Genomic DNA, 27,052 nt, shown 5'->3' with positions numbered 1-27,052 from the left:
GCATTATACAAGGATATTTGTTGTCCATTATTAAAAATTACAAGTAGATGTTGAAGTGGTTAATACACAATGCTACACGCATGTTTGGATGCCATATTGCCTCAGAATTATTCATCTTATCTGTGTCTGCTAACACAATCCATGTCGACCTTGGTCCAATTGCGTTTGGCATTGGGTGCCACAGAAAACCAGATAATCAAGTTCACAACACAATTTGCCTAATACAATATGCAGTGAAAATCTCGTCCATCTCCAGATTGGAAATTCAGTGTCGTCGCCTCGATTTTTGCAGTTTGTAGGTCACTCGATGGAGTGATGTAAATATTCTGTGGCACCCTGTTTAACAACAAAAAGTGGTTAGGGACATCCAGAAATTGCCACCACATGTCCATTCAATGTATTTTATGAGTGCTGAGGGTGAGAACGAGTGGGTTTGTTTGCAGGGACACTGCCTGCTCTCTGTTTGGATGCAATCAATAGTCTGTTTGTTCTCTTGCTGTCTGAATAATTGGAATTCCTCTCCTTTTTTATCTCTCGTGTACCATCAACAGTATGTTTCCGGAATAGTTCTGTTTTCATGCCATCATGGACATCATTGTCCTTGATCGACTGCTCCTTTTTTTCTTTATTCAGCTTTAAGGCGTATTCCACCAATTGAAAAAATAATATTAAACCAATTTTTCATACCATTTATAGCTGGTATTTTGCTGCAATATCAATGCAATGTATTGTGCAATTACCTATCTATATTGGTGTTGTCTTTGTAATTATATCACATTGATATGACCCTATATCGTTGATGTTGACAAAGTGAATTTCTTTATCAGAGGGTGTACACGTCGGCTCTGCGTGGATGTTCCCGTACCACCAATTTGTTGTGACCATGCAGACTTTATTCAGGAAATTGCTATCGTATCAATCTACAGTGCATGCGCAGATCAACAATACGGCTGTCCCGTGTGCATTGTGGGAGCATTGCCAAGGTTAACGTCCGACTGTTCACACCGTATCAGAGCTTTATTAACTACTGCGGAAAAAAACAACCACACCTTCCCGCCGCTGCTTCAATAAAAGAGCTCAAGTGCCGAAAAACGCGGGTGGCTTTTTATCGGGAACATGCCACGGCAAAGGAAACCGCAGCTAGGCGCTTACCGCAATCAACACCGCCTACGAACCAAGACAATAGTGATTGTTGCCATTTGTTTGTCGGTAGGTCATCTTTAAATACCGCGGGGAGCATTTGCACCAAATGGAGCAGCCACGGAGAGCTATCAGATGAAGAGTTGCAGGCGACGGGCGACTTTCGAGTTAACCAACTGTGACCTGCTGTTGTGTGAGAAGCTACTCGCGCCACACGCGGCACAAAATGCAATCACAATTGCTCGTGACATGATAAAAAAAAAGCAGATTATTGACGTGTTGTTTGCACCGTAAACCGATCCACTATTTCCTCTTCTGCTGTAGCCGGCGTGCCCTAATCGCTTCAGCCGCAGTCCCATGTGCACCTCCATTATCTGCACGTTGCATGCATGCCATTATCTTTTTTTTATTAGCGAGCTGTTTTTTTATTGCACATTTGCTTTGGGTGTGACCTGCGGTTGCGTTGTTCCCGTGTTCAAAAGGGGAAGAGAGGGAGCCATTGTGAGCGGCTCCCGTTGACGTCCATCCGGAGGGACAAAGGGTTAAGTGTGCTGCTGGAGGTCGGCAGGAAAGTGAGGGATGCGATGGGTGCTATAAGTGCACGAGCTGCCAGATGGTGCTCACAGAAGCGTGATCATATGACATCTTTTCACCAAAGGGCTCGGGGGGAGAGATGGAGAAGTAAGTGTCGAAGGAGGCGGTGCACAGATCCCCTCTGTTCTGATGCTTTTTTTATTACTTTATTTACTTATTTCTAACATATCTTTTATTCATTCTCCAACCACTAGCATTGATGTTTATATGTATTGTTTTCTATGGGGGCAACATGCGATGCACTCTGTGTCGGAGACGGTTGCAGCGACTCCCGGCTGCTACGTGTCCTTCCATCTCACGTCGGAATTAAAACCGATTGAGTCGTCCGGGCATCGTTTTATCATGTTGTTCAACAAGCTGCGCCGACGGGGCAAAGTGAATCTGATCCCCGGTACACAATCGGTAAACACTTCGAAGCTCAAGCCACGACTGCATGTCCTGCGTGTTTGTGCACGCGTGTGCACATTTGACGACGAGCGTGCGAGTGAGCACCCGAGCGTGACGTGCACAGCGTCGGTCATAGAGATGCTTTATCCGTGCGCACATTTGAGCTTTGTGACTAGAGGCGTACCTGCCTGGGTGACTCACCACCCTCAATAATAATAATAATAATGCTGCCGGACATGTTTACCATTAAGAGACAGTATAAACAAGGTGGGGGGAAAAAGGAAACAAATCCAAGAACAACAATGTTCTAATAAAGCTGCAACATTTGAGTTTAGCTATTAAAAAGTGAATAAATCACAATATAACATGATAAACTAGAATGGGCACTCGGTAGAGCGCATACCTTCGCATTTCACAAGATTGGTCATTGAATTATGAACATTTTGGCAGTTGCATGCCAATTGGAAGATGTTGACCTTTTTCATGACCGTGACTTTGACCCGATCGATCCCACAATCTAAACAAATGGTCCCCGGATAAAAACCAATTTCATGCGATTCGGTGTAATACTTTTTGAGTTATGCGAGTAACACGCATACTAATACATAAATAAATACACAGCGATACATTGGCTTCACAATTGAGACTCGCCGCCACTCACTTTTGCCAGAGGACCGTGATATGATCTAAGACAACAGTACGGGTTACAGAATGTTAACCTGCTAGTGTGCACCCAAAGGAGAACACATAATCCTGTGATTGGAATGCAGCATGTTATACATGCACGTAAAATACTCGCTTGTGGTGTTCTTTTTTGTAGTATGTGCCCGTTTCGAAGCGGCCGATGGCTCCGGCCCTCGGAAGTGCTGCTCGCAGCTCTTTTGAGAAACCGGCCATCGCTTGTTGAATCGAGGGAAGTGGAGACGAGTTTGCGTCTATAAAAGTGAACCGCAGTCCGTGTGGACGACGCGCTGGACCCCCGTCAGCAGAGCACAGCCCTGCTAGCTGTGCCGAGCGCTGTCCTGTTGTTTATTCAAAGTTTTACTCATATTGAAGGTGGCACATGTTGCGCCAGATTCGACGTGGCACTCCCCGCCCGTCGCCTGCATTACACCTGTCGTGTGTGTGAAGTAGATCGGATGAACAGTTCTTGAGTTGCGCGTAGGCCACACACACAGACTGACAGAGATTCTTTGCCTTATAGCTCCACGTCTAGAAAATGTGACCATATATATATATATATAGAAATACTGATGCTGGTCGACAGCTGCGGAGCATTGCCAAGTTGACATTCAGATATCAAGTATTTTCCGGAGAGAGAATATGTGCATTTAAAAATATCTTTTTCCATTTTTTATTTTCAGATTATGCGCTCTTGTTGTGGTCACCCGTTGAACCACTCATGCATGCAAAGTGTATGTGAGGAAAATGAGTTTTTCGTCAGCATTTCAACAACTGCATATATTTCATCAGACTTTATTATGCCGCACAAAGACAACTATAATAGATGCACATTATATCCTAAAAACAGAATACATTTTGAATTTAACTCGGAAAGGAACTGACCTATACACTGTAATAAGCAATGCATGCTGTAATTACAGATCTGGGGCAGCAGTGGGATACAATGCAGTGTTTCTGTGTTTCCCCCTTAAGGTATAGTCACATCCTCCTCACAGACTCCATGGCTCTCTTTGTTGACTGTTATTCTTCATGAGGAAGAGAGGAAAAGAGCAGTGATGAACAAGAAACAAGAAGTGCCTTTCTTGCTCAAGGCTCCATTCACATTCTCTCATCCAATTATCATTAATGTATGCCTTCTGGTTAATCAGCTACAAAGCTCCCTATACCCTCCTTTGGCTCTTCCATTCATTCCTCTGCCCTTTCTTCCCCTCTCCGTGGCCTTAAGTAGTGGGAAGAGGTCAGGGTCTAGAAGAAGCAATTCTCCTTAGGCTATAATCAGTGCCCTGTAATAAGCAGCAACAAAGGCCAGGAAAATAACTTGACGACAACCATGGGAGAGATGCTGGTGATGGTCAAACACAAATTACCAGTTATTAAAAACAAGACGCAATAATGCTCTCATTACTGCTAAAACACTTTTCCACACGTTCATGTGCTGGAAAAAAAAAAATAGAACAATGAGAGCCTATAGCCTTTGAAAAGTGATTATAAATTGAGTTGAGGGAGAGTGGCAAATATGGAAAGGAGGGACGGTGTAGCACACCCTTGTGTTCCATAATTCTTTTCCGAGGAGATTGCAGACGCTCAGAAGTAATTTCACTTGACGGAACAAGGGGCCCTTTTTGGAAGCAATTGGGAAGAGAACCAAAGTCTTATTCAGGCAAGTTAATCCCCGTTAATGGGTTTGTTTAAATTCAATAAAAGGAGAATATGCACAGAATGAATTATGAAAAACGATTAATGAATGCTCCAGCAAGTAATCATTTCCCGGATAAATATGCACATACATATTCATATTTTTCTCCACCGGCTCCCCGCACCACCCACCATAAAATCTCCACTTGTGTGTGTGAGCCACCATGTGTGTAAAGTCCATGACTTTCAAGGAGATGAAAAGAACAACCACTCCGCCCCCTTTTAAATTTCTTTTTTTATAAAGGCAGAATGCATCCTGGGACACAACATCAATGTGTTTGATTGCTCGCCAAGCAGGTTTCAGGGACATCTTGTCATAGAAGAGCCCCCCCCCCCCCTCCCCGACAGCACTGACCAGAAAGAGAGGACACTGTGGCAGGTGCGGAGACGGAGGGGGACTCCGTCTGCCATTCCAGGTGAAGCCTCCAAGTCTGGCAAAGCCCTGAGGCAGAGAGAGAGAGCGAGAGAGAGCAGATGCTGTCAGAGTTAGTGGTTTGGATTTGACCTGCCCCCCTCCCTCAGCCCCCCCCCCCCAAAGAAATATCTCTTTCTTCCCCCAAGTTTTTAGTCTTCATGTAAAATCCATTGTACGTATAGCCTACAGCCCATGCAGGACTTATGCAATTTCATTGTATTCTCTTCATTTTTTTTTAAAATTCAATTTTTGTTTCATTTCCACGATTTCCAGCTCGTGCTATGTTCGTCCGATCCGGCGTGGCGTCTCCAGTGTTTACACTCTCGGCCCGGGGCTCGGCGACTGAAGGTCACGGAGCGGGGTGACGGGCGGGGAGTCACCGCAGCATCTGCTCGAGCAGCGGCCACTTAATAAAAACACCCGCACCGACACTCGCGCACCGACACTCGCGCACACGACGTGGAACCGCGCGTCGATATGAACAGAAACGCTCGTGGGAGCACACAAACACACACACACAACAGCAGCAACCAAGAGACATTTACAAATTGGCTTATTGGCTTGAACATAGCTTCCGTTCATAATTATTTCCCCCTGTCATTGGGACCTCTGCACACTGCCGGTCCCCTGTTAATGCTGTAAGCATGCCAAGCAACTCCAGAGCTGTCTGTGTTTAGGCAGCCAAGGAAATCTCTCTCCGCAGCTAAAAGCCAATTATTTCCTCGTAGATCGGAAAGGACTATTTGACCCAATAATTATTCCTATATCACCTCTTTACAGGTGGAGATTGAAATAGCATTGAGACATAAAGGAAAGAGGATAATTTTCCGCCGTGTGCATTTGTTGTGGCTCGTCATTCTGCACGCTCGATTGGTCCGGCTCCTTGGCATTCCCACAGAAGAAGCGCCTGCAGTGGCACTGGGAGGAAATGAAGAGGTACAAACACCTTTAGTGGGTACATCCATGGGATGGGACATCAGATGTGTTCGGATGCCCGAGTAGCCATGAAGGCCAATGAGCCGATCAGGAATCAAAGGGTAGGTTTGGATGAAGCTTCATTTTATTTTATTTTATATTCACACACACTACACAAAAAGTTCCCCACCCATCTCCTACACCAACACATTAAGCTCTTTTTATACCTCTGGTGACTAATTAGACTCGACCAACCATTGAGTGCTCAGTTTATCTATCACAACATATGTACACAATTTTACAAACCCCTATCATATCCATATTAATTGACCCCCATTAAGAACTTCTATAAATAAAGTAAATTATAAATCCATTGTTTTACTTAAATAATGTTGGGATGCCCGAGTAGCCATGGAGACCAATGAGCCAATCAGGAGTCAATAATGAGCACGTGGCATTCAGCATCCACAGTCCAACAATAAACGTATATACTAAACTCGGAATGTTATCCTCCCAATAGAAGCATCAGATTATAAAGCGCTAATAGAAACATGTGCTTCAATATTAGATATTTTTTTATTACCTTCGCATTGAAAATGCGGAAGGTAATGTTTTGATCGCCGTGTATTTATTTATTTTTATTTTGTGTTATTCGCATAAGTAAAAAAGTATTAAACCGAATCGCATGAAATTTGGTGGGATGATTGGTTATTATCCGGGGACCATTTGATTAGATTTTGGGATCGATCGGGTCAAAGGTCATGGTCAAGGTCATGAAAAGGTCAACATCTTCTTGTTACCATAGTGCGGTCAATTTATATCCAATTGGCATTCAACTAATGCCAACATTTTCATAATTCAATGACCAATCTTGTGATATGCGAAGGTATGCGCTCTACCGAGTGCCCATTCTAGTTTGTTCTGTTGTAGTTACATAAATCCACTTGTGACGAGGCCCAAGACGGCTTCGGCCAAAATGCTAAATTAAAGCCTGCCGCTGTGGAGGAAATGTGCCAGGAGAGGGCCAGTCGGGAGCCTTTAAGTAAAAGTACAAACATATTTATTGGTTTATTATGAAACTATATTTTTTACATTTGTCACATGCCACTTTTGTGTCCTAATAATTTTATACCATGAGAAGTAAACATGTTTTATGGGACTTCATGTGCAATGTGCATGCAGAGCCTTTTCATGATACAGAAAAATAAAAATAAAAGCTGAAATAAGCTTGATGGGAATGGGCAGTTAAAGGATATGGACATTAAGTTGCATGGTGAAACAACACCGACTTTGAAGTCCATAAATGATAACAAAATGCCTTCGAGAATAACCTTTTAGCCACGGCACTTTGAACTAACACAACAAAGACGGCAATAGAACGAGATTAAATGACCATTATATGTTCACAAATCAGATTTCTGCTTTGCAGTAATTTTTTAACTTGAGTGTGGCTGGCGCTGCACTTAGAGGCTGCTGCCTTTATCCTGAAATGGCCCGTGTGCATCCCAGACAATAGCTACCCCTGAGAAACACAAAAGGTGAGGGATGAGACATAGAAAGGAACATTATCTGTGGCTCAAAATCCCTTTAGTTCTCAAGTGGAAGATGGAAATAGACCAAGATTAGTATGCCAAGTTTTATCATCTTAATATTTATTATATGTTCTAGAAAGTACAAAGAGAAATAAAAGACTTTTTTGGGCTATCTATTTCAATTAAATGTAGGACTTGGAACTATGTCACATACCTTCGACGGTATATTCAGATTTAAAAGGAATGAAAAGAAAAGGACTCGGGGTAGATATTATATATTAATACCAGCATAACATACCAGGAATATGAGCAGTGTATATAGAGAAGAGTGTTTTCATTTAAAGTATTGGCTTCGGGCAACATTTGTGTGTTTGCTGCCGGGTGGGGCTCAGGTAGGAATTCTAGCCCTACGCAATACTCTGAAGTAAATATATTATTCACTGAAATGATGAAATTGACACGGCATTGTCAACAAGATGGGTTGAACCTGACAACCAGGTGGACTGAGTACGACGAATCTGTAACCCCACTTTCTTTAAAATCCCACTTTTATTTCATTACTCTGTGCACATAATGGGTTAAATGTATTTAGAGTTCGAACAAAACAAAACTACAATAAAAACCCTTCACCGGTATTCAAGAGTAACAATCACCACAAGGACAGCCAATGTGAATTAACTTGACCCCAAGAGCAATATTCCCACAACACCAGGCAATGAAGATAAATGATAATTATTTACCCCCTCTGTACGTTCATGGACTAGTTTGTTAATTACTCTCCCAACAGCACGGCAGCAACAGCGTGGGTGCATTTAGCCCAGCATTTCAATTAAGTATTGGCAAAGTCTAATTTGTCATTTACCAATTAGAATAAAGGCCGATTTGGCTCACTATTTCACAGCTAAACAGGGACTTGAGATACATGATCATGATGATTTTTTAATTTGTTTTTATCCACTCCTAGATGATGGTAAAACAATATCGAGGCGCTTCACCTCCTTATTGTAACATTAAGCTCCACACCTTCCTTTTTTTACCTTCGCATTCGAGAATGCGTAAGGTTATGTTTTTGATCGCTGTGTATTTATTTATGTGTATGTGTGTTACTCGCATAACTCAAAAAGTATTAAACCGAATCGCATGACATTTGGTGTGATGATTGGTTATTATCCGGGGACCATTTGAGTAGATTTTGGGATTGATCGGGTCAAAGGTCAAGGTCATGAAAATGTACCAAAAAGTGGCTGCGGCGAAGGTATGTGCTCTACCGAGTGCCCGTTCTAGTTGTTAGTTGTTTTCATCCTGTCTCACTAACTATCATGTCATTCCAGATCCTGCTTCCCATCTTGTCAGTCCAACTCCCTTCACCTGCCTCTGATCACTCCCTCGTTAGTAGGGATGGGCATCGAGAACCGGTTCTGTTTTAGAACCGGTTCCCAGTGAACCGATTGTTTGGGATCGTCAGCCAAATTCTTTAACGGTTCTGCTAACGGTCCTCTGTGGCGTTGCGCATGCGCAAACTTTTTTAGTTTCTTCTTCAGACTGCAGCAAACATGGCAATGAGGCAGAGGCGTTCTAAAGTTTGGTTCTATTTCACACGACAAAATGACAACTACGCCACTTGTAACGTGTGTAAAAAGTCTATTTCGTCGAAGGGAGGAAATACAACAAATATGAATAATCATTTGAACACAGCATGGAATTAAATGACAGGAATGTCATGTGTTCGATGCAGCAGCTCAGCTAACGTCGGCGCTTCATCTCTTTCTGTCCAAGGTAAACTCCTCCAAAGTGATCACAACCACTCACTGTGTGAAGCAATTTGCCTTTATTGTGTGTAGTCGATCAAGTTATCTTCTGTCCCTTCGTTTGAAGCATACATTTTAGCTCCGGCATTGGCTAGTGAGAGTGCTCACCTGTGCGCACCACTCGCTGTGAGCGCTGCGCGTGCAGACAGCATTTAACGGAGCGGAGCAGCACGTGCGCTCTGATTGCTCTTTTAATGAAGTATCGATACTAAAAATATGCTAAATCACATCGTTTTTAACGTACGGGTACTTTGTTAGTATCGCTACACCGTGCAGCGTGACAGCAGCAGATGTAGCGGACTAACATTCAAGCTAACCTAACTTCCCAAACGCTGTCGACATCTGAACGCTGATTGGCCGAGACGCGACACGTCCCATCAAAGATGTTTTATTGCGAAGAGCACCACTCCACATTTTCTCCGCGTCTCACTGCAAATCTCAACGGCAGCGGGCCAGGTGAAAAAAATAATAAATCGGAATGCGTCTCTGGTATTGTTCAGGGGGCCGGTCCAAATGTGGAGGCGGGCCGTAGTTTGGGGACCACTGGGCTACAGCTAGCACATCTTGTACACCTCCTCATATCTTTGTGTTCAGGCATCCGACCTCCACCCCATCTGAGAGTGTTCTCCACGGCTGGAGACACAATAAGTCCTGAGAGATCGCGTATCCTCCCGGAGAAAGCAGACATGCTTATTTTTCTGCACAAGAATTGTTGATGATCCATACAATTGATGGTTGCACACTTGGTATTTGCCACTGCTAGTTTCATTTTTGGCAGCTCAGTTCATATACCCTTTTAAAAAAAGGAAGGAGCACTGTAATTTCTAGGAACATGTTTAAATTAAACACAATACATTTTATTTAAGTTATGTAAGTTTTATTTTAAGTTCAAGAGGAATATGTATAAATGTTTTTTGTTATTTAAAAAAATGTAAATGGTGTATGTATACATACTGTATATGGTGTGTGCAGCATTATAGAAAATTATATAAAAGAAAATTAATGTAAATAAACCCGTTTGTGCTTTTTTTTCACCCCTTGCCCAATAAGAATCGATAAGGAATCGAATCGATAAGCAGGAATCGATAAGGCATCGGAATCGTTAAAATCGTATCAATTCTCATCCCTACTTGTTAGTCCCTCATTACCTTCACCTGGTCTTCATGCCCATCTCACCTGTTGCCCATTCCCTCGTTAGTCCCTGTCTCCTTAGGTTCCCTCACTTCCACTTGTCCTCTGCCAGATTGTCTTGTGTTTTCGTGCCAAGTTCTCCAGCGTTATTAGAGGATATTCCTGACCTGCCTGTTCTGACCCTGCCTGCTTGCCCTGACCTCTGATTCTCTGCCCCGCCCCTTTTTGGACTTGTTTGCTTCTTGGACTGATCTCCCGGTTTTGACCCAGCCTGGTTTCAACTAGAGACATTCATCTTTGTTACTCCTGTCTGAGTCGTCCTTTTGGGTCCACTCTAATAGCACCGTGACGCTTATACTATCTCTTTTGTACAGTCTTTTGCTTGACCACAATGCTTTTCTGCGAACTCCAATCTCAAACCTTTTCATTACAGATCTGTGCATTGGCAGCCTTCTTAATAAAACATCAGATAGTTTTGCCTGTGGCTATCTTTTGGATCGTGCCCGACCAAGAGGTTAGAAACGAGAGCCATCACACCAGTCAGTAAAGCATATACCATGTAGTTAACTTACAATTACCTTGTCTTTAACTCTTTGATAATGAATAAATCTCAATAATTTGTAAAAGGTTAAATAAATTTGGGGTTGGTAGCATTAATGTATTCCCTCGCTCTAAGTCGTAGCCTCTCAACACCACCGCTGCTATTTGCTGTAGTATCATCTCGCCGGATGAGGGTGAGACGTCGTAGCCGGGCTTCATAAAGTATTTTCAGTGTGCGGCCTCCTTTTTTGAAGAGCCATTTGTGCCCCACCATAAATTGTCAGACACCTACGTCAGCAAAAGACATAGTCATAAACTGTGGGAAGTATAACAGATTACCACTAAAAGTCATCATCAGCATCATAAATATAAAACAAGTTTAGATGAGGGGAGAGGAGGCGAGAGGGAGGAGCAGGAGGACCTAAATGTAATAGATGTGTTGAGGAAAGCTCTGTTATAAAAGGTGGATTCCTATATGCAATATGAATCACAATGACTTCTAGAACATAAAGAGACATATGTTGACTTAACACCTATATAGCAGTAAACAGAATTACTCATCTGTGTTTAATGTATCTGAATGGACACGTGCATACAATATGAGGGCATGAACTTAAATAAGACTAAGAGTTTACGCCTGTGAGGCTGTATCCTAATGTCCGTTAGCACACTTGCATGCATTAGTATTTGTCATGCTTCGCTGGTATAATGTTGAACACGTTCACCATCTCAGTTTAGCGTGTCAGCAAGCTAACAATCGAGCACAAAACACAAAAACACAATTCATCCAAACGTGAAGATGTATGTGTGCTCCAAACGTCAATGCAATCCATCTAGAAAAATTGCAAAAAAACCATACTAGATGTATAATGGTCCCTGATAAATGAAACTCTGACCTGCTGGTGGCACGTGAAGAGAAGCCAAGGGACCGCTGACACCATTTAGATTAGTCATATATGTCATATATGTACCACGTTAAGAGATTTCGGTCCGGACCAAAAGGGGGCGGAGCGACCGACGAGTTGACGTCGCCCTCCCAGTGTGCGTAAATAAAAAAATAAAATAAAAGTAAGATAAGCCGCTTGCAGGTAAAGTCGTTAAATCAATGCATTTCATAAACTTTCATCATGCACTCCTCGTCCTCTGTAATCCAGGCTTGATCCTCTCAGCCTAAAGTGTGTCGCCACCGAGGGCCTATTCGGCTTGTCAAACGGTTACCGAGCTGGATGCTCAACCCCTACCTGCCCACTCACGGCGCAATAACAATGTCAGCTAAATGCCAAGTGTAAATGTAAAGGTGTATGCGGCTGATATAAGGGCACAATTAGGCACGGGGGGCGGGGGGCATATAAACACACATTTTAGATGGCTAATGGAAAAACCAATGCAGGACATTTACTGCTGTGAATGCAAAACATGCAATTTCTTTGCTGTTGTGGCTTAATCTCTCGGCAGTGCTGCCCGACATGAACAGCATATATGTAGATGGGGATTTTTGCTTCATTCGGCCCTTTTTTTAGTCTCAACTCTCCTGCCGAATATCGGCCGCAGCTTGATGGATGGCTTAATTAGAGCCCTGCATCCATAGTTGAATCACTTTCTAGGAATGAGCAAGCTGTCAACACTAGAGCAGATCAATCCTCCCAGTCGACCCTATTCCACATTAGTCGCTCCATTCCAGTCCAATTGTTTGATGGAGTCCCCGCATGGATCTGGGAAGGTGTTGTTGTTTTTTTGAAGGGATTTTTAATCACAACAAAATGATGAAAGATCCAAATGGATTCAGATCAAGATCTCATCAAGCTGCTCCCGCGCTTGAGCGCCTCCGTTTGGCACGTCGAGTTTACGCCAGTTTAAATACGACTTTTTACAGATGCACGCGGCAGACGTGACTGTTATTGTTTCCACATCGATCATCCGAACGGTGAGGTGCGGTGAATGGTACTTAAGCCCGTTTGTCACAGGATGAGTTGCCTGAAGGAGGGGGGAGGGGGAGGGGAGAGCAACAGTGGTGGGGTCGTTACCGTTTTTTGTTGTTGTTTTTTTGGGATCGCTCTGGGTTTTGGACGGGCGGTACTGTGTGTGCGGCGGTGCTGGCCGTGCCCTCAGGAGGTATGGGGGGGGGGGTGTTAGGGTTGGCATCGCAGCAGATGTTTCCTGTCCATTTGACAAGGAGGGCATGAGGAGGGGAGGGGGAGCGTCCGAAGACAGAGAGACAAGCCGATCGGTGACCTCTCCGCCCCCTCTTCCTCACACCTCTCCCCCCCCCCCTCCCGACACGTGTCAGTCGGCGCCAGGTGAGTGCGCTCGGCCCCGGCGCGCCCCGCCGAGCCGCCATGTGCTTCTTTTCCGAGGCGCGGGCCCCGGCAGCGTCGCGCCGCGCAGCACGAGTCGCTTTCAGCCCCCTCCACCTGCCAAGTGTGTCGAGACCACGGGAATAAATGAAACCCGCTGGAACATTAGAGGCTGCAGAGCGTCACCGTTTTGCTTTGCTTTTTTTTTTTTCCTGTGTAGGTGCTTACTCCGCAGTCATATATTCTAAACTGTCAACAGCTAGGACGGCTCAAAAGAAAAAAAAAGCACATATGCAAGCAAACACAAACACACACACACAATCGTACCCATTTTCTTCACACACACACACACACACACACACAATCGTCCCTCAAACTCCCTCTCGTGCCATGACCACCCACTCACATCCACCCACACCCAAACCGCTGCAGTTTATCCCATTTGTAACACATGGCTAGGCCATCGTAACAGCTCTGACCAAAGGGAACGCGACGGGGCCAGCCACAGAGAAAGGGGGTGTTGGGGGTTGCGTCGGCCGGATGGAGGGGCGGCCGGTGGACTGAAGCGGCGTTTGGCTCGGTCTGGTTGTCTGTAATTGGTGTCCACTCTTCCAGAAGCCCTGCGGTGATGGCAGACAGGAGGACTCTCTCCGAGTTTTCCATGTCATCCATATAATGTGCGTGGGTGCGCGCGTGTGTGTGTGTGTGCATGCATGAGTGAATGGAGGCACACACATTTAGGGGGCTTACAACTGGTGACAGAGACACTGACAATGTCCATGGGGGGGGGGGGGGGGTAAGTGTTACGGTAAGTGCATATAGCATCTCGTTTCATCACATTGTAACGTGTATCTTGCAACATTATTTTATGCTTCGGCGTATCCCTTGCAACTTTTTGCAATATGGACTCAGGTGCAGATTTATTTCGGGGTGGCAAAAAAAGCTTGCTACTGAATGAATGAAGAAGAAAAAAAGATACATATTAATCAAACCTATTGATCTTTAAATGTTTTCCAATGTTTGCTTAATTGAACCATTGTGTGACCGTGTCCTGATAATATGTCCATATGCAGCCTTGCATGCAGGGGTTTAAATATACCACCAACACGTTTGACTAATTATGAAGACAAAACTCAGACAGTATTGGCATTTTTCCACAAGGCTGCAACTGGACAGGAAATATATTTCTCGTATACAGTTCATGGCGATGTACACAATTATGAAAGGGATTAAAGGAACTACAAGTAATAAATATGTACAACGTTAAGTCAGATGATCACCGTTTAGTGTCTCGAGGTCTACCTTGAATTGCAATTAGAGATTGATACTTTCATTTTCTGCTGGTGTAATTGGCACGTCCTCGCTCAACAAGACAGCCCGGCACAATTTGCATAGCATGATGAAACGTGTGTCTCATTGAATTCACCCACCCAGATGTTATATAAACTAGTGATCTGTCACAAGCTCCATTCTGTTGTTTCACAGCATTGTAGTGTTACGGCGGAGGACAACAAACATATGTTCCATTTTATAAATACATTAACTAATTATTATTATTTTTTGATTCGCCATCAATCAGGCGGTAGTCCGTATATCGGCAGTATTATACTGCAGTCTCCAGATGGAGAGCACGCGCAATACCCTTCCATCTATTGACCCTTGATAATTGCATTTAAAAAATAGGAACCGGCACATTTTCTGAGGTTATACAATCTTTTAAAAAATCTGTTATGAAGTAAATTGATGCTTCAGTGTGATTTCTCTTTGTCCTAGCAGCTGTCTCCCGTTCTCACTCACTCCCACTCAATATCTCTCTCTCTCTTTCCTCACAGAGAGGTGTTGTTCTTGACCGACAACTCCCCTATGAGTGAGAGAAAGAGAGCAAGAGTTGAAAGCCAAGGGTAAAGGCTAAGTGGCATGACTGCCAAGAGGAGCTGGCTGAACACCTTTGGAAGGACAAAGGTGGGAGGGATCTGATCATCACAAGTGACTATGTACAAAAAAAGGTAGAAATATTCCCTAAACAATTTATTATGGAGAACAAAAAGAAAGGCAAGTTGTGCTAGGTAACTTATACTTTGTTGAGACCAATTATAAGAACATCAGGGCTAGAGTATATGAATGAATATATTGCATCTCTATCCGAAAACCTAAAAAAAAACATGAAACCATATCTGCTCATACAGATTATCGTCTAAAAAAAGGTATACTGTGTGTGTGTGTACCTGACGGCTAGCAAATCAGAACAACGTTAAAACTATGAGCCGAGAGTACGCTAAAATACAGTTGTACTAGAACGGGCACTCGGTAGAGTGCATACCTTCGCCGCAGCCACTTTTTTGGTACCTTTTCATGACCTTGACCTTTGACCCGATTAATCCCAAAATCAAATCAAATGGTCCCCGGATAATAAACAATCATCCCACCAAATTTCATGCGATTCGGTTTAATACTTTTTGAGTTATGCGAATAACACACAAGCACACACACATACAAATAAATACACAGCGATCAAAACATAACCTTCCGCAGAATGCGAAGGTAAAAATATGTGACGGCTGCCATGTGATAACGCAACAATATCGCTATTGTCGTCTCCTTTAGTAAAACGACGACGATAACGCAGTACGCGTGTTGTCTGACAATTAGCTTACTGCACATTCTCCCTCCCAAGACGTCAAATACCAGCGCTTGGTCCGTGGGCCTATTCTTATAACTCTGTGTCATTGTCATCGTGTCTCATTACATGCAAAATAAACTTGCGGTTGCCGTTAACTTGACTGACCGACGACTTGCGTGACTATCGACTAAAGCGTCTCACGTAATAACTCATGACAAAATGCTTCCTCCCCGGAGTCCATGTGACTTCACGTCTCAGAGGGTCCATTGGACCTGGCTGTGTCTGATGCTTCCTGCCCGGTGGGCCGGCCTCCACCCCTCCTCTCTATACCTCCATCTGTTTCATGGATTGTGGAGGTCTGGATCGTGGTCCATGCCCACTCCGAACTATTCATACAATCTGTCGTCCTCATTGAATGTGTTTATGTAACTCTGTAATGATTCATTCTGTACACATGACATGTTTTGCTTCTGTCCATCCTGGAGCGGGATCCTCCTCTGTTGCTCTCTTTTATTTCTTGGGAGTTTTTCCTGATCCGATGTGAGGTCAAAGGTCAGGGATGTTGCATGTGTACAGATTGTAAAGCCCACTGAGGCTAATTTGTAAATGTGTGATGTTGGGCTGTATAAAATAAACTTAATTAAATTGATTTGAAAATGTCAACTTTTAGTTTTGCACGAAACAAGAAAAGCTGTCTCTTGTGTCTTTTCCCGTCTATAAATGACTCGAGTACGTTTTACAATTACTTATCGTCATAATACATCCGATACAGATGCACCAGGCTTTTACTTAACTACAAACATAAACAGAGTATTGCCCAATTAAAACTCCCGTTTCCAAATATAACTCCCGGCTCCTAAAATTACAGAAAAACATTTAAACTTGGGATGCAAAATATTAAATTGCGTTACTTGGATTAAAAATGTGGATATGATGTTTTGGAAATTGTTACTTGGGAAAGTAATGATAATCCTGCTCAAAGAACAGTAATGCTTAACATGTAACCCAATCCTTTAGAGTAATAAGAAATTAATTAAATATTTTGTAAGCACCTCAATACCATCACAGCTGCTGCCATGCCGCTAACAATAAATGTCAGGGTAGTCTAGCGCCGTTAAGTTATGGGTTGCAGTGTTGATTTTGGTCAGTCAGGAAGAATTACACATTCTAAGTGCCTTCATATTAAATAATTTGAGATAATGAATTACAAATAAGTGTGATAGCGTGCACAAACACGCACACACAGTCCATGAATTCCATCATAAACCTCATAACAATATTTCCAATTAATCCGGCCTTTCTCCTCTGCCTGCGTGACATGTTTACCTCCCGGCGAACTAAAAGCATGGCGACTGAAAAGAAATTCCAATTATTTCCCACGTCTAAAGAAAATGAAAATGGCACTTTAAACATGACAATCAATGTAGCCTAGGTTGTGATTAGTGTTTGCACCTTTCTGTGTCACACGTGACTGTACAGTGCAGATATGACGCCGCCAGTCAATTACCCCGATTTTTTTATGTTTTGTGGAAACCTTCCCATCGATTACAACACCGGTAAACGTTATTTTCCTCGACAATCTTCCTCTAACTTTATCCGTCTGTAGTAATAAGGGTGATATATTTTTATATGGTGTTATTAATCAAGCCTTTATAGACTCTACTGTAATGCAGGGGGCATTTTAAATGCTTTGATGCGACACAGTCACGAACGTCTTCTCTCTTTGGCTTTCGTTCCCTGTGTTCAGTCACTAGTTTGTGGCGGACTTTAAAGCGTCGCTGGTCATAAATAATACATCTATTACAGCTAGATAACATCTCATATATCCAAGGGGGAGATATCTTATTAATCGTAGGAAGTGAGATATATATATACACATTTTAGTCCAGTGTTCAAGGGCAATTGCCTCAGTCTTTCTTGGAACTGGGGAATGGATGCTGAGAATGTCAATAAGGGTAATACCATATAAAGATGCTGGGGAGGTTAGCGGAGGAACTTTTGATTGCCATTATAAAACCTGCTTGGATTTACATTACCTGTCAGAAGATACGGTTTGAGGTTATGGCACCTAGGAATCAACATTTCTTTAAAACATTGCAAGTGTCTGTCTTCTTCGTGAAAATGCTCGAAATGCATATATATATCCACTGAATGACTCCAGTAATATGAAAGGGTTTGGCTTGCTAATTGATTTACATGAGAATAATCACCCAGTTCCACACCTTTTCAGATAAGGTTAGCTTCATTTAGTACATTGTTTGGTTTTATGACCCCCACATGTACCATATGGTTTAGTAAATGGTAAATGGACCTGTACTTGTATAGCGCTTTTCTTTTCTTCCGACCAACCAGAGCGATTTAACACTACATGACATCATTCATCCATTCACACACTGATGGGAGGAGCCACCTGTCAGTCGTGAGGGAGCCATGCCCTGAATCATACCCTGCTTTATTGTCTATTTCACTCTAAATGGGAGGACAATTTACTAAATGAACATCGTGCTGTGTTGGAAAAGATTTAAACACTCGTGATTGAAACCATAAAGTCATGTTGAAAAAGTTTACTGAAGTAATAAATAAAGTGAGAAGTAGGGTGTTTTTCTCATAAACTTCTCTATCATCAGACTTATTTTTCCAACCAGAAGAGTTGCCTCCTTCTGCCCATTAGAAAGGATGCAAATGTAAGGCACTTCTGCTTTGGCTTCACTTGTTAGAACCGGATGTTGCTGCCTGGAGTCAGCCCTGTAGAGTCGGCATTTTTATCAAGGTAAGCCAACCTGATGCCTGCCCAGCCTTGGTTTTATTTCATGATTTCTTAAGCCTGTGAATTTGTTTAAATTCCCCCTAATGCTCACATGTGCTGCCAGCATCGGGTGTAAATATTTCAGCCATTTTCTTTTGTTTCTTGTGTGAACATTTGGTTGTAACTGCAGGAAACATGTATGGAGAGAAGTACAGGCTACTATTTTTCCTCCCCGCGTATCCTCCGTACCCTGAAGCTAAATGCCAGTCTGATAGGTCATCTATAAGCCATTCCCAAAAGAAAACATAATACCTATGTCAACCTTAAGAATATCACCTCTCTGTATTTTTTTTTTTTTTACATGCACACACCTCAAGTAATGTCATCAGACCAGAGTCCAAACTCAGTGGGAATCTAGATTAGACTAGGGATTAACCGGAGGAAACTCCACTGAATACACAGCAAACAAATGAGATGGTCCCCTCTTGGGTCTTATTAAATCTTTAGAGACGAGACATTTGGTGCTTATGGGACTCAGCAGGTAATCCGGTGTGGGGCACAAACGCGCCTGTTTGGATGGAACTGGCGAGATCTAACCACTACAGCTTTGGCTTTCCTAAAATGGGATTGAAAGGGAGACTCAGTGGCCACAAAGCCTCTCCCCAGCTGGCCTTGCACAGCTTCTTTCTGGAGATTACCGAGGCAGTGAAAGTGTCTTAATGAAAACTGGCTCGGATGGGTATTTTGTTAGGCTAAATCGAAGGAAAAGATAGTTGATTCTATGTCGGAGACTCCATAGTTTACAAGTCTGTGCTTGTTTGTGTGTGAATGTGCACACATGTTACCTCCACACCTGTGTGCTGAACCGAATGCCCTCACTGACATATTAACTACTCGTGTCTCGTCTGTCTATCTGTGTGTGACAGGCGAGGGCCTGAAAGAGGGGGGAAATAATCTCATTCCAGACTCGCCTCCATCTTCCCCTCGACTCAGTGTGCCTGGGCTGCCCTGTGAGATTTAGGTCAGTTTCGATCTATTGACCCTCCAGGCTCAGTCAGTGTAAGCCTGAGGGCTATGACAGATGTTGTCGACTGGCACAGTGAAAAAATGAGTTTTTTTGCCACTCAAAAATAAAATAAAAAGCATCGAGTGGAGACATAAGCGTGTCTGAAAATGTATCATTTGAGTTATTCTTTTGACTCTGGCGAAATGTGAATGTACAAATCTAGAACAGCAGACACTGCACACAAAGTAATAGAGTGAATAAGGCACTGGTCACAGGGCCTCTTTCAATTTTAAACCATTTACCTAAAGAAAGCCGCCCCGTCAGTGCTGACCTTCGAGGGGATGTAGATGCAGAGTGTTCAAAATGGCAGATTGTTGGCTATTAGATGTTTTGAAAATTTTCATTTATTTAGCTTCCTATTGGAGTATTTACTGCTTCGTGAAAGAGCAATGGTTTGCAGAAAGTCATGAGAAGTCTGTGGTACACAAACGTCCTTAGAATAAACTGTGTGAATGTGTTGTTCCCTTAACGGCTTTGCTCACTGACCGTTAGCTAAATCTTTTTGCTTTGAGAGATTAATTTTAAGATTTTATTTGACAAAGTAGTAAACAATTGTTAACGAATGGTCATCGGGGGAGTAAACAGACTTAGAGAGAGAAATGGAAAGAATTTCTGGGAGGTATTGGTATTGACTAGTGCTAGCCCACATGGCTAGCAAGTTAGCGGTTGGCTCGCCACGAGACCTGCGAGGACAGTCACTGTGAGCCAAATATTTTGAAAATACGTGCAGATAAATTTTGCACAAGCCTTATGAATAATCTAACATGTTCCCAGCTGGAGAATATAAACTATACCTGCTCCATGTCAATGGGAAGGTTGCTATTTGTATTTGCTATAGATGATGGCAAACAAGTCAGAAGTGAAGAGATTAAAAAAAATCTAATTTTAAGAGAAAAGCTATTATAATAAGGAATGTGACATAACAAAAGACAGAAAAAAGGTCTCCATTGTTCTTTTATATAATTTGAATACATTCAAAACCAATTTCCTCTGAACAATAACGCCATAGACCTTGATTATAACCATGAGGTGTTGAAAAGACCAGCGGGTCTATTCTTACACCAGCTGTTGTATAACGGCTGTGAGGCTGAATCAAGAAATAGACTTCGTAAAGTTAAATACCTTTTCAAGGTTCTGCCAAAGCATCTATAAAGTAATGCCGGTGCTCTTCGTCTCTTGCGCTCGCATTTGCCAATTTTTCTCTCTGTGTGTATTTTGTGTTTGCGTAGTGAGTCGATGTGTGGCTGTAAATGCCCGGCTAAGAGAGAGACTTCGACAGGCGGAAGTCCCGGGGTCCTTCGCCACGGCCGATGTGCAGCGTTTACTCGTCTGGCAGTAATACGGAGATGTCGGCTCGAGGTGTTTGTCAGGCGTGCCATGATTCGCACCACTGTAATGTAACACACACACACACAAACACACACCACTAAAACTATCAACGGCAACAACCAGAGACCAAACTGCCATTTGTTACAGCGAGAGTAAATCTCAGCGAACCTCAATAATGCCTAAAGGTGCGTTCACACCAAAAGCAAAACTATTTTTTCGCGCGACCGAATCCCATGAAAAGTCAACGTACAGACGCGTGTGGCTGCGATAGATGCGATATTTTCCCGGGCGACGCGATGTGGGCGACGCGTTTGGAATAATGTTGAAATGGATGTAAGAATGGTGAACTCCTTTTTGGTTTTCAAGGGAATTATTTATAAAACAATTCTTGAGAGTTATAAATGTAATTAAAAACGTATTAATATGGAAGATGTATGTGGTAGTATATATCAATATATTTTGTTTATTGTTTTTGTTGTTGTTTTATTTTATGTTAATTTTCTGATTTATTTTGATTTCAATTTAGGATAGGAATTTATAAGCATTTTTTTGCTTCTACCTATACCTTTTCAGTCTCCCTTTTGTATATTATATAGGATAATATTGTATTGTATTTGATTTGATTGACTGAATAAAAAATAAATAATAATACAATCAAACAAACAGCGGCACAATTTTCGCCCCGAGTTGAAATATTTCCACTTTGAGGCGGTCATCCCGCAACTCGGGCCAATCAGCTCTTGAGTTCCGCTTTCGTCGCGCTGGAAGCGGAAGTCTTTCAGACGTAACAGTAACTTCATCGGTGAAAGTGACCGAGCTGAGTGAGCCTACGGGTGATGTCATGAACCCAAACACGAGGGCGTCAGTGTGTGGGATGTCCACGACAAATATAAAGCAGAAATAGTGGTTAGTTATTCTGGTGGATGAAGGAGATGATAACGGTCTTTACGGAGACAAGCCCCGCCCCTCGCGGAGCGTCTCACCGCTTATGGTGAGAACATGGTGAATGGTCGAGCGAGTAAACTCATAGTTTCGCTTTTGGTGTGAACGCACCTTCACATTGGAAAAAACAAGGTGCCGACATATTTGGCCAGCAGTAAGATGTGACCAACACAGCCGGGGATTTGTTTCAGTTGTAAGAGTAGCTCATGTGTACTGCAACAGTTTATGCTCGTGTTTACCTTGTATTAAAAGTTTCATTGTGTCATTGTGGTTCTGCCCTCGTCCAGCATGCTTGCAAATCCTATTGTTGTTATTGCTGGGAAGAATAAGATGGTACTGTAGTCGAGGACACTGTATGAAGGGAGTGAATGCATGGCTGGTGGGTCCCCGCACTGTTAATTCAGTTATATGGCTGCTCTGCAAAAGCAATGGGGACTTAATTAAATGTCTCACCTAGAGCAGTGGAGGATCACGTTGCCGCTAAATCCGGTTTGTGGTAATGCCGCACTTTATTGTGACGATCAGTGCTTCCCCAGGGGTTCAATTACAGCTGAATCTAATTGAAGGGGAACCCTACAAGAATGCTGCCCCCCCCCTGTCCTTCTCCCTTTTTGTTCTTCATAATCAAAGTCTCCGGCATTTTAACTAAGTCGGATTACCTTGGGAAGTCTTACGGAACTCTTTTCTGGACCGGAGACGAGCAGCTGGTGGCAGAGGTCCACAAACTCATTACCTGAGTTTGAAGCCGAATTGCGTTCACAAAGGAATGTAATATCCTCCGTTAATTGTCCTTAAATGAAGTCAATTAATTAACTAACGCCATAATGGATTTATTTTTTCTGATCAGTCAAACGAGACTTGCACATGTTAAATTTGAGTTATTGAGCTGTCCCAAAAAATAATTTTATATTTACTAATTGGCTGACACTCTTTTGGCTTCGCGAACAGTTTCCATAGTAACCAAGTTGAAGTGTTATGGAGCAAAATAAAAAATATCATGAAAGATATATTTAGAAAAATAAACTCCTGGTTAGGATTTTACCAGGAGTGGAACGCTGATGGAAGGTAAAATGGTAAATGGACTGGACGACTTTGTATAGCGCTTTTTTAGTCTTCAAACCACTCAAAGTGCTTTAACACATATAGGACTTCATTCACCCCTTCACACACTGAATGGCAGTGGCTACCATGCAAGGGGCCCCCTGCCCGTCCGGACCCCAGCTAACCATTCATATCCAATCACACACCGCAGGCACAGCTCGCAGGAGCCATTTAGGGTTAAGTGTTTTTTGTGCATCAACATGGACTCGCGGAGACGGGGATCGAACAGCCAATCCTACGACTGGAGGATGACCCCGTTCTACTGCTAAGCCTCAGTTGCCACGGCGTTACGCTATTTTAACTGGTCACTGATCTCCTTATCACAGGTCCTTCACCACGAGTTAAGAGGCTCAAGCTGCCAGTCACAACTTTCTCCACGGCCTTCATTTCAGAAAAAGAAAGTTGTATTGATTCAATATTACTGGAGTAAAGGAAAAATATTGGTGCATTTATTTACCGTGATCAATCATTATATAAAAAAGAATATGTATGTCATATTCTGTTAAACTAAAGTAACATCAGTGTGAATGGTTACTGCTGATTTATTTTTATTTTGTTGCAGTTTTTGACTAAATAAATATATTTACTTATAGTGTCCATATGAATTTCCATTTCATTCTACAACATTTAAAAGAAACCCTCTTTAGGACAGGGCCACAGAAGAAAGTAATTATGCATAACCAATAAAAAAATACCCTTTTTTTGTTTAGATTAAGCAAATAGTCACATGATTTATTCATAACATAATTATTTAAATGCTGCTGATGCAGTTGTAATAAACCAAACAATATATGAGAATATAACTCTGGCACAAGCCATTCTGCATCATGAGCACTTTGACTTTGCATGCTTTCAAGTGCATTTTTGCTCTCAATTAAAACTTTAAATGTAGTACTCGATATTGCTCCATTCATACGTAAAGCATCTGAATACCTTTCATAATAGATAATCTAGTTTTGAGTTTTCCTCTAGGGAATCCTTTCCTTTACTTGAATGACTCCATCTACACATAATATGCCAGCATATTGTACACAATACTGTTCAACATGAGGCTAGGAATCTGTCTTTCTAAAAACAGTCCTCTCATTCCTGAACTTGTCAATAAATGTGGAACCCATCGTGTTGGTGAGAATCTTATTTATATGTTCTCTGCAGCGATGCCGATCATTGCAGTTTCAATTCATCAAGCTTAAGAAGTAAACTTGAAGGGGCTGGGAATCCGGCGGCATTAGTTACGACCATTTCATCTTCTAAGTTACCTATCTGGCAGTAAAAGTGCACAATATATTTCCCACATAATTGCATTCTTGTACCAAAAACATAGTTCAAGGTTATTAGAAACCGTAACAGAAATGTAACAGGGGAGAAATGGGACTTCTGTTGGTCCCCAGAGGACTTCTTTTGGGTTCCGTACACAAAAAGAAACGCCAAGTGCCTCAGTACTGGTTTCAGGTGAACATCTGTTGCTATTAAAGAGACAATATTTTTGTTTCAACAATGTATTTAACGCTAATTTGGGCACATCAAAATAAAAAAAATACATGCTTCTTATACAGGTTTAAAAGGAGTGAATGAAATGTGCAGTATAGAGTCACATGAGTTCTATTCTTCTTTTCTCACTCTGCGCCTTCACCGCGACAGAGCTAATCAAAATTGCTAGGTCCTGTTTAGCACATTCTTCCACTTAATATTCATTCTCATCCACACATTACCTCCATTGTAGACGATATCAAGTTAAATAAATAAACATTCGCTCCTGCGCCGAATAGATGGGAGAAGAAATGAGACAAAACACTGAGATCGTAACATCTCCGTCCCTAGAGACTGATATATGAAATCGAACGCAATTAATAAAAAAGACCTTAAATTACTTGGCGTCTTCTTTGTTTGGCTCAGATTATAAAAGTTAATGCAATTTTGAAAGAAAACTAGAAAAAAGGCGGCGAAGAAAAAAGCGAACCGAACCTCTTATGATTGAGAGACGAGATGTAATCCTTTGTTTTTGCAAGATGGAGCCAGTTTAGGATTCCAAACGTTATTTATGCATTTTCCACTTTTTCTGGGAGTTGGATAGATGAAGGAATTTAGGGTTTCTTACTTTCTCGAACATTCAAGCTATGATGGATGGGCGTGTATAAGCCGAGACATCTGCAAATGAATTACGTGAAACCAAAATGTGTTTTTCCTTTATCAAGATGCCAATCCGTATACTGCGAATACACTTCGTCACTTAGTAACTCCAGTAAGTCATACCCCTACTTTTTTTTAACGAAGGATGTCCATCTGTCTAACACACGATGTGTTCCGGTTGGTTTGTACTCTACATGAACTCGAGGCGTTGTGAGAGGTCCGTCTGTGGGTTGGGAAAGCAGACGCAAGGACACCAAGCAGATGGACCCCACTTTAGCGCCGCGACAGGGTTACTGATGGGGGGGGGGGAAGGAGGTCCAGCAGGCTCGAAGACCCCACAAGCGTTGGCCGCCTTCTCTCACACACACACACACACACACATAGCACAGACACACCAACCCACGCACACTTGCAATCCCTTGTCTTGGTGACAAAAGTGAGAAACTTCACACTCGATCTCAGAGGATGCGGGACAGGTGGTGAGGAGGATGGAGGGAGTTGAGAAGAGAAAAGAGGCAAGGATGCTTGCATGCAAAACCGTGTTGGCAGAGATATAAAGTCGCCGCGCGTAACCGCTCTCTGGCCCCGCCGGCGGCTCGGCTGATCGACTCGCTCCCCAAAGGTGAGAGCAGACGCTCAATCCGAGTGGAGCGGTGACATCCGTGTCAGACGTCCCACTTGGAATTCACGTTCGGAGCGAGATTCTGTAAGTCAGAGACACAATTTCAACACTACATTGTTCAATATAGAGTGACTGATAGGTGTTGGATTTCACCGTCGGCCGCGGATTTCATTTCACGTACGACATCCCTGTCCCGGGACCTCGCATCGGATCAGGAAAAACCTCCCGAGAAATAGAAGGAAAAAAAACTTTCACGGGGAAAAAAACGGGAAGAAACCTTCAGGAGGGCAACAGAGGAGGATCCCTCTCCAGGGTGGACAGAAGCAATAGATGTCATGTGACCAGAAGGAATCATAACAGTTATATAAACACATTCAATGAGGACGACAGATTGTATGAATAATTCAAGGTGGGCATGGACCACGATCCAGACCTCCACAGTCCATGAAACAGAAGGCAGAAGGAGGTAGAGAGAGAGGGGGGGGGCATCAGCAGTGCCATGGCGGGAGGCACTAGACACAGCCAGGTCCTATGACACGTAAACATGGATGCGATCACCCGTCGTTATTCCATGAGTTTTACGCAGGGGTCGTCAAATGCCCGGCAGTGCGACTAATGATCCCAAATCAAATTATTACAAAAAATGTAAACAAAAAGTTATTGGAAAGACTGACGTGCCATGAAAACTAGCGAGCAAGTGAGCAGAAGTTTAAAGGATGAGATAAAATAGCGCAGAACTAGAATGAATAGTTAGAGCAACAGTTATCTTCAATTCATGGATGTACAGTTTAATGAATGAAGAGTACAACTAGTTAGCAGTAATGACGAAACAATTGGAATAGTTAGCTCAAAGCAATGGATACATATTTGGAACAATAAGCTGCAATGGATAAATAGTGGAACAAAATGCTGAATTAGTTTGGATTGAATGTCAAAAGTTGTAAGAAGTTGAAATATCTAGGAAACAAAAGTGTTAGATAGTTTAAATGTAGAGCCTCTGTGATTTTAGGGAAAATGCAAACTTGACAACATACCTACATATTTATACGATACACAAATATTGATTTAATGAGTAGTAGTATTAAATAATATTGAATAAAAACAAGTATATATATTATCATTATAGTGTTGCAGGGCTGTATACCCGGAGCATAACATTTGATTGAATGTTTTTTAATTATCACTCATGTGGTGGGTTGGCTGTATTGAGTGTGTTTAAGGAGATAAATATTTCAGGGGGCCTGGAGGCATTTACACATTCCGCCCATTAATCCGCGGGCGTGATTCGCCTCCTCCTCCCTCAATCAAACAACTTGTATTTCACACCCTGCTTCATCTGGGAGATGACACAACAGGGTAAT

The sequence above is a fragment of the Pseudoliparis swirei genome, chromosome 21 (assembly GCF_029220125.1).
Source record: "Pseudoliparis swirei isolate HS2019 ecotype Mariana Trench chromosome 21, NWPU_hadal_v1, whole genome shotgun sequence".
NCBI classification, from domain to species: Eukaryota; Metazoa; Chordata; class Actinopteri; order Perciformes; family Liparidae; genus Pseudoliparis; species Pseudoliparis swirei.
The sequence above is the reverse complement of the archived record's forward strand: the minus strand, read 5'-3'. Positions refer to the sequence as shown.